This window comes from Mirounga angustirostris, unplaced genomic scaffold, assembly GCF_029215605.1.
Source record: "Mirounga angustirostris isolate CCGP_5_RB_7025 unplaced genomic scaffold, mMirAng1.0.hap1 SCAF_5, whole genome shotgun sequence".
In the NCBI taxonomy this organism is placed as follows: domain Eukaryota; kingdom Metazoa; phylum Chordata; class Mammalia; order Carnivora; family Phocidae; genus Mirounga; species Mirounga angustirostris.
The window spans coordinates 15,434,041-15,452,453 of record NW_026991713.1 but is presented as its reverse complement, the minus strand read 5'-3'; positions in this window follow the sequence as shown (position 1 = coordinate 15,452,453).

Below are 18,413 nucleotides of genomic sequence, written 5' to 3'. Positions count from 1 at the left end.
CAGCTAGTTAAGTGGTATTTTAGTATTTTGGGCAGCCTAATTTTTAATGGTCTCAGAATGCCTTCTACTGTGATCATGTCTAGTTTTATTATCATAGACTCTGCTTTAAACTCATGTTTGTTCCCTACCACTCACAAAATAAAGTCTGCCTTCCACAGCAGGGCATTCAAGTCCCCCTCACAACGTTGGCCCTGCTTACCTCTCAACAGGCACCTTCATACCCAAGCAAGAGGGGCCTCTGCCCTAGTTCCCCCACTTTCGAGGGCTCCACTCCAGCCTTTTTCTGGCTGTGTCACATATCATGGGACAGAGTCCATGGGGTCAAAGGGACAGGATCACCTGGGTACTCTGGACCTCATAGAGCCCAAGTTCATCTACAGGGCCTGTGTAGCCTCTTCTTTAGGTCTTTCTGGAAAAAAAAAAAAGTACTGCTGGGTCTGAGGGATGGCCGCACAGCAGCTGCCCTGTCCATGCGTGTCCATTCTAGTTTCTTCCTGGTACAGGCTGGAGTCCAGAGCGGGAAGAGCAGAGAGGAAGTTTTCAGGCCAGAAGCGGGCTCCTCTGTGCTCTGAGGAATCCAAGAATTCGAATTCCAAATGTTGCCTTCTAGACTGTCACAAAGGTACATTTGTCAAGATAGAAGGATAGAACATATTACACTGTTTGATTTATAAATTGTAAATATTTAGACATGGTACGTAGGCCTCCATTTGTACTCTTGCCCTAACCCCATACATGCTGGGGAGGGGGGTTGATTCCTGAGGGACTCAGGAAGGAATGGCGGTCAACCTTGCTGCCAGAAGGTACATGGCCCAGCCCTCCAGTAGACAGGAAATTTGCACTGGCAAATCCTGGAGGGACCACAGGCTGTGAAGTGATCTGGAACGTGGTGTCCTCCAGGCCCTGGTTGGTGAGCACCTCCTCCCTCTCTTCCTGCAGTGCAGTTCTTATAAAGTCCTGTCTTTAAATTCCTAGGCTGTGGCCTTTTTTCCACAATAGAATTTCCACAGAGCACGTAAATACTAGGAACAAGACTGCTAGATCAGAGGATATCTCAGATATTTAATTTGCCTAAGTAATTCCAGATTGTTCTTCGGATGGCCAAACCCACCTACCATCACCCCAGCTTGCTGTCCGTGAGGGTTCCACCGTCCCTGTGTCTCTGCCCACACTTGACATTATTCAGCTTTCTAAGTTTTGCCAGATCATTGGTAGAAAAGTTATATCTCACTGTTGCTCTTATCTGCAAATTTAAAAAAATTGCTGTCTTGGTCTGTTTGGGCCACTGTAACAGAATGCTGTAGACTGCATGGTTTATAAACACACACAAATTCCTCACAGTTTTGGAGCCTGGCAGTCTGAGGTCATGGTGCCAGCATGGTGGGGTTCTGGAGAGGGCCCAATCCTGGGTTGCCAATGGGCATTTTTTCATTGTGCCCTCACATGGTGGAGACAGCAATAAAGCTCTCTGGGGTCCATTTTATAAGGACACTAATCCCATTCATGAAGGCTTTACCCTCATGAATGAATTACTTCCCAAAGGCCTCACTTCTCCTAAAATCATCACATTGGAAGTTAGGAATTTAATGCAGGAATTTTGAAGGGACACATTTCAGTCCATAACAATTACTACTGATTGTGAATAGCTCATCATATGCCTGTTAGCTTCAGTCAGCTCCAGATAACTCCCACTGACTTACCAGCCAGACACCTTTCTCTAGGGTTCTCTGCAAAACTAGCTTGAGAGGCCAGGAACCAGTCTGCTGACATCTAGATTCCCTGAGATGCTAAATAATGGAGATGCCCATGACGCTATCGCATTTGCCATTCCTGTTTATTCTCAACTTTCAGGGACTTCATCTCCTACCTTCTTGCCTTCCTAGCTCCGTGTTCTACAGCTGCACGGGCCATGAACATGCAAAGCCATTCCCACCTCAGACACTTTGACTCCCACTTGTTCCCTCTGCCTGGACCACTGACCTTCTCAAGACTTGTTCCCTCCTTCCCATGAGTTTCTATTCAAATGTCAACTCATTGGTGACATCTCTGTCCTTTGTATCCAAAAAAGTAGCTCTTTGAATATTTTCCCCCCTTAAGTTTTTTTTTTTAATTTTTAAAAAGTTTATTTTAAGTAATCTCTACACCCAGCATGGGACTCAAACTCACAACCCTGAGATCAAGAGTCGCATGCTCTTCCAAATGGGCCAGCCAGGCAGCCCCCCTTACATTTTCTTCTTAGTACCCTCCACCATCTGGCATTCCCATTGCCTATTATGGTATATATTTACTGGTCTGTTTATTTAGTGTCTGTTTCCTGGGTGCCACAATAGCAAAGACCATGTCACTGAGATATCCCAAGTGCCTGGAAGGGGGCCTGGCACATAGTAGGTACTCAGTGATCACTTGTTGAATTGAAAAAATTCTTACTGGTTCCTTCTATACTCTACAAGTATTATGCCCTCCTGATACAATACTCAATTGCAAACGTCTGGACATTTACCAGTTTTTCTCAGGGTAGTTTTTAACCCAGACCTAATGGGTTAACGTAGGAAGAGCCATTAGAGAAGGACAAAACCCACACACAGGGGAATAAACCATGAACTGAGTGGATTTCCTGTAGAAATTCAGTTAGCTCCCCAGGGTCTCTGGTGTCTTCCCCAGACTGACCAAATCAATGTATTTCCAGATCTGGCTTTGAAAACAAAACAAAACAAAACAAAACAAAACAAAACAAAATGGAAGTTTCTCCTAGATGTGAAATTATTTCCTAGAGTTCATTTGGCACAAATTACTTCCTTTGTCTTATATTGCTTCTACTGTCCTTGGTCTGAATGTTAATTTCTTATTTACCAGAAATATATCTTTCCATAAAAAGCTACTGGTTTTTAGGCTTAAATTTTTAGTCCAATGCAACTGACAGATTAGAAAAACACTTTGTCACAGTTGCACAAACCCTTTCCAAAAAACTTAACTCTACTTGCTTTCTCTGAAAATTGGGGAGGAAAAGTGGTTAGGAAACACTGGGGCTAGAATTCAGTCCCAGCCAGGTCTTTCTTAAAAAAAGAAGGAAAAAAAAGGGGAAAAAAAGTCAGTTGGAGTTCAGTTGTATGGGGCTGCCCATTGTTTAAAAAAAAAAAAAGTTTTAACTTCAGGGTGGAAAAACTAACATTGTCACTAGGATATGAAGAAACCATGGTGAAGAACTAGCGTCGAGGAGGCCCCACAGAATGGCCGGTGGCATCTGCTCCTAGGGCCTTTATCAGCAGCCTTGTATGTTCTATTCAAGGCTCTCAGAACGATTGTTGGCATGATGTAGACAAATTGACGCAAATTAGTTTAGCACGGGCTATGCAAAGTTTAAGCTTGTTGAGCAACACACGTGGGCCACATAGCAACAGCTCCCAACCCGATGCGAAAGGTGTTGGATGCAAAGTACTAACTACCCAGACTCTCCACTTCTAGATTGGAGCAGAATTTGCAAATCACTGGTAGAGACTGGGGGAGGGCTGGGAAGGAGGCGGGGGCAGGAAGTTGGCAACAGAGGCTGGAGCCCCCACACTGACCCTGAAGGCCAGTGATGGTTGACAAGAAGGACTCCTGAAAGAGCCACTTGCACTGTCTACAACTTACTGCCTTGTAGAGTGTGGCCACAAATCCTCAGAGGCCTGGCTCCCAAAGATAAAGGAGATTCCCCACTTTGCTCTTTACTTTTGGTTCAAATATCTCAAGACAATTCCTTCTGGGCTGGTGTTGCACAGACCACATAGAGGGGTCTTCTAACTGTATTTATAGTAATTTAATTACAGCAGGGAGAGCTTCAGAAGGACGGGTTGACAAAGATCTATACTATAGGTGTCGCTGGCAGAGTTTTAATCTGTTAAATCAACAGAGAAATGGTAAAAATAAAGCCATTTCAGAGTTTGGAAGCCACTTCATGGACTCCCACCTCCCCTACCCTGCCCCCCGCCTTTTTTTAGGGGAGGTTGGGAGAGTGAAGGAGACATTTTCCTGAGTCCGCGGCTTTCCCACTTTTGTTCATATTATTTTATACTCCATGAAAACCTTACATCCATCTGAACACACACACACACAAATTTAGATATTATAAATGTACTATTGCCATGTGTGGTGCATGTATGTGTGTGCGTGTGCATTTAATTAAATCCATCTCTGGATAGTTGTTCAACAACTTGGTAATAGTGGGGTTTCTGGGGAGGACACCTAGGAGAGTAAGGGGTTGGAGAGGGAGGCAGTCTTACCCTTAACCTATTCCTATGTACTATTGCTTTCCCTGCCCCAAACATTTTTATACCAAATATTTAAAATAGTTTTTCAATGAATTCATAAGGAAATTTTTCCGCAAATACTAAATCACAGAAGTCAGCAATCTGTATTCAAATTTAATTATTTGGCGAACTACTGACCTAGCCTTGTAGGTATCTTTCTCTCTGGGGGCCTCAGCTCTCCTACCTATACAATGGGAGACAATGGACCAGCTACTCCTCAAGGCCTCTTCCTTTCTCTGAGATTTAGAAACCAGAATCTAAAAACAGCATGTGCTAACACTGCCATCTAGCAGTCCAACGGGGACCATGTGGGTCCAGCTTTCCTCTGGCATTTTGAAAAGAGGTCTGTGGGCTATTATGCAAAATACAAAGACTTCATTGGCTATGCAGACACCTTTCAGCCCCTAAGTGTTTCTGGAGCATGAGAAAGTATAAATATATAAACAAATCCTCAGACATTTAAAAAATAGTTGTCCACCAAAAAACTATTAGAATAAATGAATTCAATAAAATTGCAAGACAGAAAATCAATACAAAAAAATCTGTTGTTTCCATACACTAATCACAAACTATCAGAAAAAGAAATTAGAAAACAATCCCATTTACAACTGAATCAAAAAGAATAAAATACCTAGGAATATATTTAACCAAGGAGGTGAAAGACCTGTACACTGAGAGCTATAAGACATTGGTGAAAGAAATGGAAAAAGATGCAAATAAATGGAAAGGTATTCCATGCTCACGAATTGGAAGAATATTGTTAAAACGTCCATACTACCCAAAGCAATCTACAGATTCAGTGTAATCCTTATCAAAATTCCAATGGTATTTCTCACAGAAATAGAACAAACAATCCTAAAATTTGTATGGAACCACAAAAGACCCAAATAGCCAAAGCAGTCTGGAGAAAAAAAGAACAAAACTGGAGGCATCACACTCCTTGATTTTAAACTATATTACAAAGTTATAGTAATTAAACCAGTATGGTATTGTCATAAAAACAGCCACATAGATAAATGGAACAGAATGGAGAGCCCAGAAATAAACCCATGCATATATAGTCAATTAATTTATCACAAAAGATCCAAGAATATACAATGTGGAAAGGATAGTATCTTCAACAAATGGTGTTGGGAAAAACTGGACAGCCATACACGAAAAAATGAAACTGGATGACTACCTCACACCATACACAAAAATTAACTTGAATTAGATTAAAGACTTGAACATAAGACCTGAGGCCATAAAAACCCTAGGAGAAAACATAGGCAGTAAGCTCCTTGACCTAGGTCTTGGTGATGAGTCTTAAAATTTGATTCCAAAAGCAAAAATAAACAAGAGAGACTACATAAAACTAAAAAGCTGCTGTACAGCCAAGGAGATTATCAACAGAATGAAAAGACAACCTACTAAATGGGAGAAAATAATTACAAATTGTATACTAATAAGGGGCTAATAGCCAAAATATATAAAAAATTCATACAACTCAATAGCAAAAACCCCAATCTGATTTAAAAATGGGCAGAAGATCTGAATAGACATTTATACAAAGAAGACATACAGATGGCCAAAAGGTACATTAAAGATGCTCCACATCACTTATTATCAGGAAAATGCAATTCAAAACAACAATGGGATATCACCTTACACCTGTTAGTATGGCTATTATTAAGAAAACAAGAAGTAACAACGGTTGGCGTGGATGTGGAGAAAAGGGAACCCTTGTGTACTGATGGTGGGAATATATATTGGTATAACCAATATGGAAAACAGTATTGTTTTCAAAAATTAAAAATAGAACTACTATGTGATTCAGCAATTCTACTTCTAGGTATTTATCCAAAGAAAATGAAGACACTAATTTGAAAAGATATATTCACCCTTATGTTCATGGTACCATTGTTTACAATAACCAAGATATATGTTACAACAAACTAACTGCCCATAGATCGATGAATGGACAAGGAAATTGTGATACATATACAACGGAATATTATTCAGCCACAAAAAGGAATGAAATCTTGCCATTTGTGACAACATGGATAGACCTGGAGGGCATTATGCTAAGTGAAAGAAGTCAGAGAAGAACAAATACCATATGATCTCTCTTATATGTGGAATCTAAAAAACAAAACAAAACACCAAGCTCATAAAAACAGATTGGTGTTACCAGAGGTGGGGCGTAGGAAATGGGAGAAATGAGTGAACCATTTTTTTTTGTCTACACTGAATACAAATTTTTTAAAAATAATTCTAAGCCTGTAATATTTGACCAACAGTAAAACCCTCATTGCAATTCTGTGATCTCAAGGGCCTTTGGGGATGTTCCCAGGCTGCTCAATGTAACAGATACTTGTTGGGTACCTACTAGGTGTGTAGACCACTGTGCAGATGTGGTGGAAAAAGGCAGGAATTTGGTTTCCTGCAGTTTAGACCCTGTAGCCCTATTAGGATGAAGACTAAGATCTTTTGGAAGTGTGTTCCTGGTTAGCCTAGGCATCTCCAGCAGCTACATAGTATTGGCACATACCAGGAACTTCACAAATTCTTGCTTTCAATGAATGAACAAAGGAATTAATGGATGGCCTGGATTTGAATTTGTGTCCCCTATGTAAAAGGGTATTTTCTTCTCTGAACTTCTATTCCCTAGTCCGTAAAATAGAAATGATAACCCTTACCCCAGATTGTGAGGATCTATTGATATAACGAAGGGTGATGCCTCTGTCAACTGGAAAATACTAAAAAAAAAAAAAAAAAAAAAAAAAAGGAGGTGGGGGAGGGGAATCTCTGTATTTTAAGGCTCACCAACCATTTACTTAGCATAACTAGGAAATATATTCTTCGCTCCCCAAAGTGATGTTTCCATTTGAGAACTAGAAAATGTTTTCTGCCATATTTTCTAAGTTTACTTGATTAGCTCAAAGGGATATTGTGGAAATAACCCAAATTCAATGTGAAGTACAGACTGTTTTTCCCACCCCTTCTCCCAACCTTCTTTCTTGGCAAACAAATAGGTTGTGCTCTTTGTTTGTTTGTTTGTTTTTTACCTCATTTCCAGGTTTCCATATATGTCATTTGAAGGAGATAAATTGGATAAATTCTAAATTCTCTTCCTTTTAAAACAGATTGGAACAGGGACAGCTGTCCAGCAAGGACAACATAGCAGGCCCAATGTTGTGGAAAAACGGTGATATGCTGCCACCTGTTGGTGATGCATTGAATTATTTTTTGATTTTTTTTTTTGTCAAAGCTGAAGTTTAGCATTTAAACATTATTAACTACAACCTAATGAATTTACACACATATTTACAGTAGAAACTCACTACAGTGCCAAGGGAAAGAAATACCTCCCCCCAAGTATTAACAATAGTCGACTCTTAAGAAGCATCCAGTACCAAATGCTACGTGTATTCTCCCATTTAACTCCTCATCGCCACCTACTGCAGAGATTCTTTGATTATCCCCATTTTACAGATGAAGAAAGGGATGTCTCTAGGTAATGGCTTGCCCCAGGTCACAGGGGTGGTAAGGAGCAGAGGCAGAACTCAAGCCCAGTCCTTTCTGATGGGGCCCAGGGCCCAGCATTAACAGGTACCCCCGCAGGTGTATTTTATAGTATTTGATTTCCTTGCTTCTGATTAGAAAAGTAGTTAACATCTTTGTAGAAATTTTTGTAAATTACAAAGAAAATAAAAATAACTTGAAATCCTATGACTAAAATGAAATCAATGTTAACATGTTGTGTGTATCTACATAGTATTTTTTTTAAGTTTATTTATTTTAAAGTAACCTCTGCAACCAACCTGGGGCTCGAACTCATGACCCCAAGATCAAGAGTCACATGCTCTTCTGACTCAGCCAGACAGGCACCCCTCTAGGCAGTATTTTTTTTTTAATATTTTATTTATTTATTTGACAGAAAGAGACACAGTGAGAGAGGGAACACAAGCAGGGGCAGAGGGAGAGGGAGAAGCAGGCTTCCTGCCGAGCAGGGAGCCTGATGTGGGGCTCGATCCCAGGACCCTGGGATTATGACCTGAGCTGAAGGCAGACACTTAACGACTGAGCCACCCAGGCGCCCCTCTAGCCAGTATTTTTAATGCTTATATTGTGTATATATTTGTATTTTAATATATAATTGTCAAAAATCCCCTTCTCCTTTTAAAAATTCATTCAATCATCCAATTAAATTTAGCAAATGCTTAATTTAGCAAATGCCAGGGGGAGATGCAATGGAGGAGATTAAAAAACAAAAACAAAAATATGACCCCCACCCTTGTGAAAATAACAGTCATAAAGAAGTGGACAAATAATTACACTAAAATAAATACTCCAAAGTATTCCATTCGGAAACTGTTCCAGAACAGGTGACAAGGGAAGCCAGTTTACACTGGAGGCCACAGAAAGCTTTTTTGAGGAGAAGTTTAGAAAGATATGGACAATTCACGTACTTTTTGACCACCCTTCCCACTCCCTACCCCTGCCCCCACCACACATATATGGTCCCACAACCAACTTTCCAAGCAATTCTTGGCTTCCCAGAGGGAAAACCTGGCCTCTCCATTCTCTCTCCACTGCTCAGGTAGGCACAGAGACAGACGTGTAAGCCCCTCTCTAAGCAGATGAAAGAGTGGGAATAAGATATTATTCTCTTACTCCAGGCACCCCCAATATTTACAAGTGATTTTGGGGGACCTCCCCTCTCTTGGCTTCAGAGAGAGGAAAGCTTCTCCCCATACAAACTCCCCATTTCCACTCCCACCACTGCAGGGATCTAGCTGGTGCCTCTCTTCGGGGAGAGCTCGAGTCTACAGTTTGCAGCTGAGATCCTAGTGTCAATGCCTGGGTGACAGGAAAAGGCCCACTTCACAATTACGCCACTGGTTCTCAATCCTCACTGCAGAGTAAAATCACCTGAGTTTTGGTCCTCAGCCTCAGAGATTGATTTAAGTGGTCTGGGGGCAGTGCCTGGGTCTCTGGGGTTTTTGTTGTTGTTGTTCTAAGCTATCAAAGTAAGTGGACAAGTGCAAAGTAAGTGGACAACTGTGTCATTTTTGGTAATTCTGTAACATTTAAAACTATTATCTGCTTCCTTCTCCCACGTCCTTAAAGCTTTTTCCCCCCTTGTTTTCTGAGGTGGTGTGGTTCTAATGGACACGTCCCTGACCACTCCACATCTCCCTACTTTGATGGCTCCTTTCTCCTTTTGGCCCCCAAATGTAGGTGTTCCTCTGGTTTTTTTCTTCACCTTCTCTACTGTTACACTTGTTTCTTTGGCATCACATAAACTTCCAGAGCTTCAGCTGTCTCTCTTCAGTTCTAGTCTCTTCCCCTAAACCCAGACTCACATTATATTTTCCTCCTAGACATTGATACTTAGAAATCTGATAAGACCTATGGAATCATTACTTCTATTAAATGTCCTTGCCACATTTCAGTTTCCCAACACTGATCCAACAAATAACCACAAATTTTTGCCCCAAACAGTATACATTTGTTATCTTACAGTGTTACAGGTCAGGAGTCTAAAACCAATCTTACTGAGTTAAAATTAAGATATGTCAGCAGGGCTGCATTCCTTGCAGAGGCTTTAGGAGAGAATTCGTTTCTTACCTTGTCCAATTCTTAGAGCCTGTTGCATTCCTTAGCTTTGAGCTCCCTTCTACCAAAAGCCAGCAACAACCTGTTGAATCGTCTGCCTCCCTCTCCCCCATTTAAGGATCCTTGTGATTACACTGGTCCCACCCATGTAATCCAGGATAACCTCCCTAATTTAAGGTCAGCTGATTAGTACCTCAATTCCATCTGCAACTTTAACTCCCCTGGTCATGTAACATAACACATTCACAGTTTCTGGGGATTCGGATGTGGACATCTTTGGAGGTCATTGTTTTGCCTGCCATAGTCATCTCTCCACTCCTTCCTGGCATCATTGCTTTCATTCATTTTTTTTAGGGGGGCAGGGCATGGGGAGAGGGAAAGAGAATCTTAAGCAGGCTCCACACCCAGTGCGGAGCCCACTGTGGGACTCAATCCCACAACCCTGAGATCATGACCTGAGCCAAAATCAAGAGTCAAACATTTAACCGACTGAGCCACACAGACACTCCCATTGCTTTCATTCTAATGCAGTCCTTCACTTTTTCTCATCTAAATTTTTATTTTTTTAAATTAACATATAATGTATTATTTATTTCAGGGGTACTGGTCTGTGATTCATCAGTCTTACACAATTCACAGCACTCACCATAGCACATAGACTCCCCAATGTCCATCACCCAGACACCCTATCCCTCCCACCCCCCTCCACTCCAGCAACCCTCAGTTTGTTTCCTGAGATTAAGAGTCTCTTATAGTTTGTCTCCCTCTCTGGTTTCGTCTTGTTTCATTTTTCCCTCCCTTCCCCTATGATCCTCTGTCTTGTTTCTCAAATTCCTCATATCAGTGAGAGCATATGACAATTGTCTTTCTCTAATTGACTTATTTTGCTTAGAATAATACACTCTAGCTCCATCCACGTCATTGCAAATGGCAAGATTTCAATTTTTTGATGGCTGCATAATATTCCATTGTATATATATACCACATCTTCTTTATCCACTCCTCTGTTGATTGACATCTAGGCTCTTTCCATAGTTTGGCTATTGTGGACATTGCTGCTATAAACATTGGGGTGCATGTACCCCTTCGGATCCCTACATTTGTATCTTTGGGGTAGATACCCAGTAGTGCAATTGCTGGGTCATACAGTAGCTCTATTTTCAACTTTTTGAGGAACCTCCATACTGTTTTCCAGAGTGGCTGTATCAGCTTGCATTCCCACCAACAGTTTAGGAGGGTACCCCTTCCTCCGCATCCTCGCCAACATCTGTCGTTTCCTGACTTGTTAATTTTAGCCATTCTGACTGGTGTGAGGTGGTATCTCACTCAGGTTTTGGTTTGTATTTCCCTGATGCCGAGTGATGTTGAGCACTTTTTCATGTGTCTATTGGCCATTTGGATGTCTTCTTTGCAGAAATGTCTGTTCATGTCTTCTGCCCATTTCTTGATTGGATTATTTGTTCTCTGGGTGTTATCTTGATGAAGTCCCAATAGTTCATTTTTGCCCTTGCTTCCCTTGCCTTTGGCAATGTGTCTAGGAAGAAGAAGAAGTTGCTGTGGTTGAGATCAAAGAGGTTGCTGCCTCTGTTCTCCTCAAGGATTTTGATGGATTCCTGTCTCACATTTAGGTCTTTCATCCATTTTGAGTCTAATTTTTGTGTGGTGTAAGGAAATGGTCCAGTTTCATTCTTCTGCATGTGGCTGTCCAATTTTCCCAGCACCATTTGTTGAAGAGACTGTCTTTTTTCCATTGGACCTTCTTTCCTGCTTTGTTGAAGATTAGTTGACCACAGAGTTGAGGATCCATTTCTGGGCTCTCTATTCTGTTCCATTGATCTATGTGTCTGTTTTTGTGCCAGTACCATACTGTCTTGATGATGACAGCTTTGTAATAGAGCTGGAAGTCCGGAATTGTGATGCCGCCAGCTTTGCTTTTCTTTTTCAACATTCCTCTGGCTATTCGGGGTCTTTTCTGGTTCCATACAAATTTTAGGATTATTTGTTCCATTTCTTTGAAAAAAGTTGGTGGTATTTTGATAGGGATTGCATTGAACGTGTAGATTGCTCTAGGTAGCATTGACATCTTCACAATATTTCTTCTTCCAATCCATGAGCGTGGAACGTTTTTCCATTTCTTTGTGTCTTCCTCAATTTCTTTCATGAGTATTCTATAGTTTTCTGAGTACAGATTCTTTGCCTCTTTGGTTAGATTTATTCCTAGGTATCTTATGGTTTTGGGTACAATTGTAAATGGGATCGACTCCTTAATTTCTCTTTCTTCTGTCTTATTGTTGGTGTATAGATATGCAACTGATTCTCATCTAAATTATTGATATTAGCTTCCTAAATGGTCTCTCTTAGTTTCTCCTCACTTCATCTAATAGTGGGCTATAAAATCAGTCTTCCCAAGGACAGTTCAAACAATACTATTATCTTGCTCAAAAACATTCAGCATATCTCTAGAGAATTGATTCACTGATATTTTGTAAAACAATTAACATTTGCTAATACCTTCCCTTTGTTTTCTTCTTCAATTTCAACTTCTTCCCTTCCTTTCCAGGGATAGCCACACCAAGAATTTTGTGTGATCTTTTGGGTGCATGAATTTCTATATTTCCCACATAAATACATAAATACAGCAATATATAGAATGTTTTGGATACGTTTAAGATTTTTTACATAAATGATATCCCATTGTATCTTTTTGCAAGTTGCTTTCTTCACCTTGCTTTTGAAGTTTCCACTTTTTCATATGTATAGATCTAGTTAATTATTTTAACTGCTATGTAGATTCAATTGGGTAAATATGCTACATTTTAGTTTTTGAATTCTTTTTTTTTTTTAAGATTTTATTTATTTATTTGACAGAGAGAGAGCACAGAGGGAGAGTGAGAAGCAGACTCCCTGCTGAGCAGAGAGCCAATTGTGGGGCTCAATCCCAGGACCCTGAGATCATGACCTAAGTCAAAAGCAGATACTTAACCAACTGCACCACCCAGGTGCCCCAAGTTTTTTAATTCTTTTGAATGGATAATTCAGTTGCATGGTTCAGAAATGAAAATTATACCAAATGGTACACACTGAGGTCTTGTTCTGCCTTTGCTCCTGTCTACCCACTTTGACCCCATCACTTATGAGTTTCTTTTATATCATTCTAGCATTTCATTATGAAAATACAAGTGTATGTTCTTATTTTCAACTCTTTTGTTTTACAAAAGATACTACAATATATTCACCCTTCTGCATTTTGCTTTTCACATAACAGATTATTCTGGAATCACTATGAAGCTGTGGGTCTTCAGTTCTATGGGAGGTGCAGGAACCCAAGCTCCTTCAAATATACACCTCAGGGCAGCAAGACCTTAACAGGAATGGTTGTGTACCCACCTTAAGAGCCTCGGCAATGAGGGACGCCTGGGTGGCTCAGTCGGTTGGGCATCTGCCTTTGGCTCAGGTCATGATCCCAGGGTCCTGGGATCAAGTCCCGCATTGGGCTCCCTGCTCAGCGGGAAGCCTACTTCTCCCTCTGCCTGCCACTCCCCCTGCTTGTGCGTGCTCACTCTCTGACAAATAAATAAATAAAATCTTAAAAAAAAAAAAAAGAGCCTCAGCAATGGTCCATATGGATGGTCTTGTCATGGTGAAAGATAAGCTGTCTATTTTCAAATGGAGCAATGGCACTGGTGGACCCCACAGAGCAAGGACCTTCCACATTTCCCTGGACTGTTGATTTGAGAAACATTGTCCATGAGCGAGGAAAAGGACACAGAACAGCAAGCAAAGTTCACATATAGAAATCAGCCATGTCCATACCTACTGTTAGATGAAAGTAGCGCTGACAACAGTCCTTCAAAGATCAACCCCTGAACACAAAAATAACATCCAGAAGACTGTTTATGTCAAAGAACAGAACCCCTCTCGGAAAGATGTTTCCACCAATCAACCAGTTCAGCCAACGAAGAATCCAAATCATGTTTGAGAACTGGAGAACAGTATCTATGGTCTTATGATGAATGATCAGGAAATATTTAATTCTGAGTCAATGAACTGGTGACATCCAGTTTTGCCTCTTAAAGTGACTGAAGACAATTTAGTATACTCATGCTTCTGTGAATATCATCTAACAGCATGTACTGTTAACAACAAAACAAAAAGAGGCCCAGCTATATGAATAATATAAAAACTCCTCCAACCACCCTGCCTTAGGCATGTGGGGTGGAGGACCACCCTGCCCTAGGCATGTGGGGTGTCTTTATGATAATCACCTGTGACCAACAAAGAATAACCAGACCCTAAAAAGGAAGTAAGCCTTTGAAGGTGTTACTAATAGAGATGTTAAAAAGATTTAAGTTCCCTGGTTAGCTTTCAATAAAAGACCAACCCTAAAGGCCCTCACTGGCAACCTTGTCAGGACCCCTCTCACTGTACAGAGCTTTTTCCGTATCTTCACTTAATAAACTTCTATCGCTTTACTAAAAAATAAAATAAAATAAAATAAAATAAAATAAAATAAAAACTCCTCCACTGAACACATCAGCTTGTTAGAGCTTTATGATTTCTGGCTATCTTGTTCTTTAACTTAACTATAATTCAGTGGTCTTCTAACTTTTCTCCTTCTTTCTTTATGTTAGCTTGTAGCTGCAAATTTGATGTAGTATACTAATCAAGAACTCTAAAGAAAGTTTAAATTCTATATAACTAACTCTGTAAGTCTAAAGCCAACATTAAATCTAACAAAACAAAAACAATTCAAAAAAAACCTAGTGGTACATCTTAGAAATCTTTCCAAACAAGTTCATTTGCTCATTCTTTTTTATTTTTTTAATAACTTCATAGTATTCCATTGTGTGGGATGTACCATAGTTTAATTATTTCCCTATTGAAATGATGCTGTAATGAATAACCTTGTACATTCATCATTTCATACATTTGCAAGTGGATCTTAAGGATAAATTCCCAAAAGTGGGATTGCTGAGTTGAAGGGTAAATGTATTTGTAATTGTGTTAGATGTTGCCAAATTGCCCTTTAGAAGAGTTTATCTTTTGACATTCCATCAGTAGAGGGCAAGACAGTATATATTTCCAGAAACCTCTCCAAGAGAAGGTATTGTTGAACAATTGGATCTTTGCTAGTCTGGTAGAGCAGAAAGTATCTTAATATAGTTTACATTTGCACTTCTCTTAGTATGAACGAGGACTGAAGGTCAACATTGTTTCATGTATAAGAGGCATTTTTGTCTTCTTCCTTCCTTGTGTCTTTCTTTCTTTTGGAACTCTGTTCTTATATTTTGCCCATTTTTTCCTATTCCTATTGTGTTGATGTTTCATTTCATCTTAATTTCTAGCAGCTCTTTACATAGTGAGTGGATAAGTAGAGTGATTAACTCCTTCTGTCTGTAATACGGATTGCAAATATTTTTCCCAGTTTACTATTTATCCTTGACTATGGTTTCTTTTACTTGAAGAGGTTTTAGATTTTTATATAGCCATATTTATCAAATTTTAAATGGCATCTGAATTTTGAGTCACAGTTAGAAAACCCTTCTTAAATCCAAGGTGATAAAAAAATTTCACTCATTTTCCCTCTAGTGCTTTTGTGAAGAAAGGATCCATTTTCCCCCAAATGATCACCCAGTTTTCATAACACTATTTACTTTACTAAAGCATTTTTACTCCACAAAATGGAGATGCCACCTCTGTCATACAGAAAACTCCCATACATATTTGGATCTTCTGAATTTTCCATTATATTCCATTGGTTTGTTGTCCATTAATGCACATACTGTTTTCATCACTGATACCTCATAGCATGTGTAATCTTTGGTAGGATTAATTTCTTCTCATTGTTTTATTTTTCAGAGTTTTATTGGCAACTATTACTTATTTTTTATATTAACTTCAGATTTAACTTGCCCAGATTTTTAAAAATGGTTGCTATTTTTATTGGAATCATGTTAAATGAATATATGAACATTATAATCTGTTTAATGTTCAAATTATCCTATCTTTACCAGTGAGAATCATTTTAAGTTGGCTTCAAGTTTTTTTTTAATTAAATAAAAATGGTTATAAAAAATTAAAAATCCCCTTACATACACATCATCCAGGTTTAACTATTATTAACTAAAGGCCAGTCTTGTATCATTTATACTCATCTTCACTCCCCCACCCACAGATTACTTTTAGGCAAATCCCAAGACATTATATATATTATTTAATTCATTAAATATTACAGTAGGTACTAAATTATAAGGACTCTTTTTTCTCAGCTTTTGAGATATAATTATCATATAACATTGTATAAGTTTAAAGGTGTACAATGTGATGATTTGATACACAAATATATATGAGAAATGATTAAGAACTTTTTTATTTTTATTTATTTTAAAGATTTTATTTATATATTAGAGAGAGAGAGCATGAGCAGGGGTAGGGGCGGAGGGAGAGGGGCAGAGGGATAGAGAGAAGCAGACTCCCCGCTGAGCAGGGAGCCCGCCATGGCATGCGGGGCTCAATCCCAGGACCCTGAGATCATGAACTGAGCCGAAGACAGATGCTTAACCGACTGAGCCGCCCAGGCACCCCAAGGACTTCTTTTTTTTATTTTATTTTTTTAAAGATTTTATTTATTTATTTGACAGAGAGAGGCACAGCCAGAGAGGGAACACAAGCAGGGGGAGTGGGAGAGGGAGAAGCAGGCTTCCCGCCAAGCAGGGAGCCCGATGCAGGGCTCGGTCCCAGGACCCGGGGATCATGACCTGAGCCGAAGGCAGACGCTTAATGACTGAGCCACCCAGGCGCCCCAGGACTTTCCTTTTTATAAAACATAGCCACAATGTCACCATCACAGCTAAAATTTCCTAGAAGTTAGATTTCTGGGTCAAAGAGCACTTACATATGTAATTTTGTTGATATTGCTAAATTCTCTACCATGAGGCTTGTACCATTTTTGCATTCCTAGTGGCAATGTATGAAAGTGCCTACTAATATAATCTAATTGTCAAACTCATGGATTTTTGCCAATCTGATAGGTGGAAAATGAGATTTTATCAATAGAGATATTTTCAAATGCCTCTGTATTTTTTCTGTGAAGAATCTATTCAATATCTCTTGTTCATTTTTTAATATGATTCTTGGTCTTTATCTTTTCTACTTAAATTCTTTATATATTAAGGACATTAACCCTTTGTGATATCAGTTGCAAGCATTTTTCTCAGTTTGCCATCTTTGTTTTTACTTACCATGGTTTCTGTCATGCAATTTGTTATCAGCTGAATTGTTTTCCTCCCAAATTCCAATGTTAGGTCCTAACCCCAAGTACCTCAGAATGTGACTGTATCTGGAGATAGGTCCTTTAAAGAGGTTATTAAGGTAAAATGAGGTCATATTGATGGGCTCTAATTCATTATGACTGATGTCCTTATAAGGAGATTAGAACACAGACACTGGGGAAGACCATGTGAAAACAGAAGATGGTAATCTATAAACTAGGGAGGAGGACCTCAGAAGAAGCCAACCTTGCTGACAGCTATCTCATACATGCATAATTGTGAGAAGTTTCTGTTGTTTAAGCCACCAAGTTGAACTCTGTTATGGCAGCTCTAGCAAACTAATAAACAAAAGTTTTCTAAAACCTTGTCAGATTTATCAGTCTTTTCTTTAGTGTGTCTAAGTTAGACACTAGGAAGTTAGTAAATGTGTCCTACTCCCCAATAGAGAAATTCACCCTCACCTTTTTTCTAATATTTGGTCATTTAATTTTCCCCCATAACTGTTTAATTTTAGAAGTTTTAGGTTTGCAGAAAAGTCGCAAAGATAGCAGAAAGCATTCTTGTATAACCCTCACGCAGTTTGCCTTGCTGTTACCATATTACCATAGTATTTTTGTCAAAACCAAGGAACCAATGTTGATACAGTGCTATTAACTAAACTTTACACTCTGTTTGGATTTCATTAGATTTCTTCTGATGTTTCTTCTTCTGTTCCAGGATCTCATCCAGGACACCACATTACACTTACTTGTTGTGCTGCTTTAGGTACCTCTAGACTGTGACATTTTCTCAGCCTTTCCTTGTTTTTGATAACCTTGATCCCAGAACTACTGCTCATGTATTGTGAGGAATATCCCCATTGGGGTTTGTCTGGTGTTTTTCTCATTGTAGACTAGGGGTTGGGACTGCTGGAAGATCACAGAAGTAGAGTGTCATTCTCATCACATCATATTAAGGGTACGGGATATCAAACCTGACTTATCTTTGATGATGTTAACCTTGATCACTGTAAAGTTACATTTTTTCCTCCCCTTTTCATACCCGACTCCTTGGAAACCAAGCACACCCTCAAGTGAGAAGAGGAATGAAATTCTTGTTAGGAAAATGCCTGATGAATTTTTTTAAAAAGATTTTATTCATTTATTTGAGAGAGAGAGAGAGAGCACATGCAAAGACAGGGAGAGGGAGAAGCAGACTCTCCACTGACCAGGGAGCCAGACACGGGGCTCGATCCTAGGACCCTGGGATCATGACC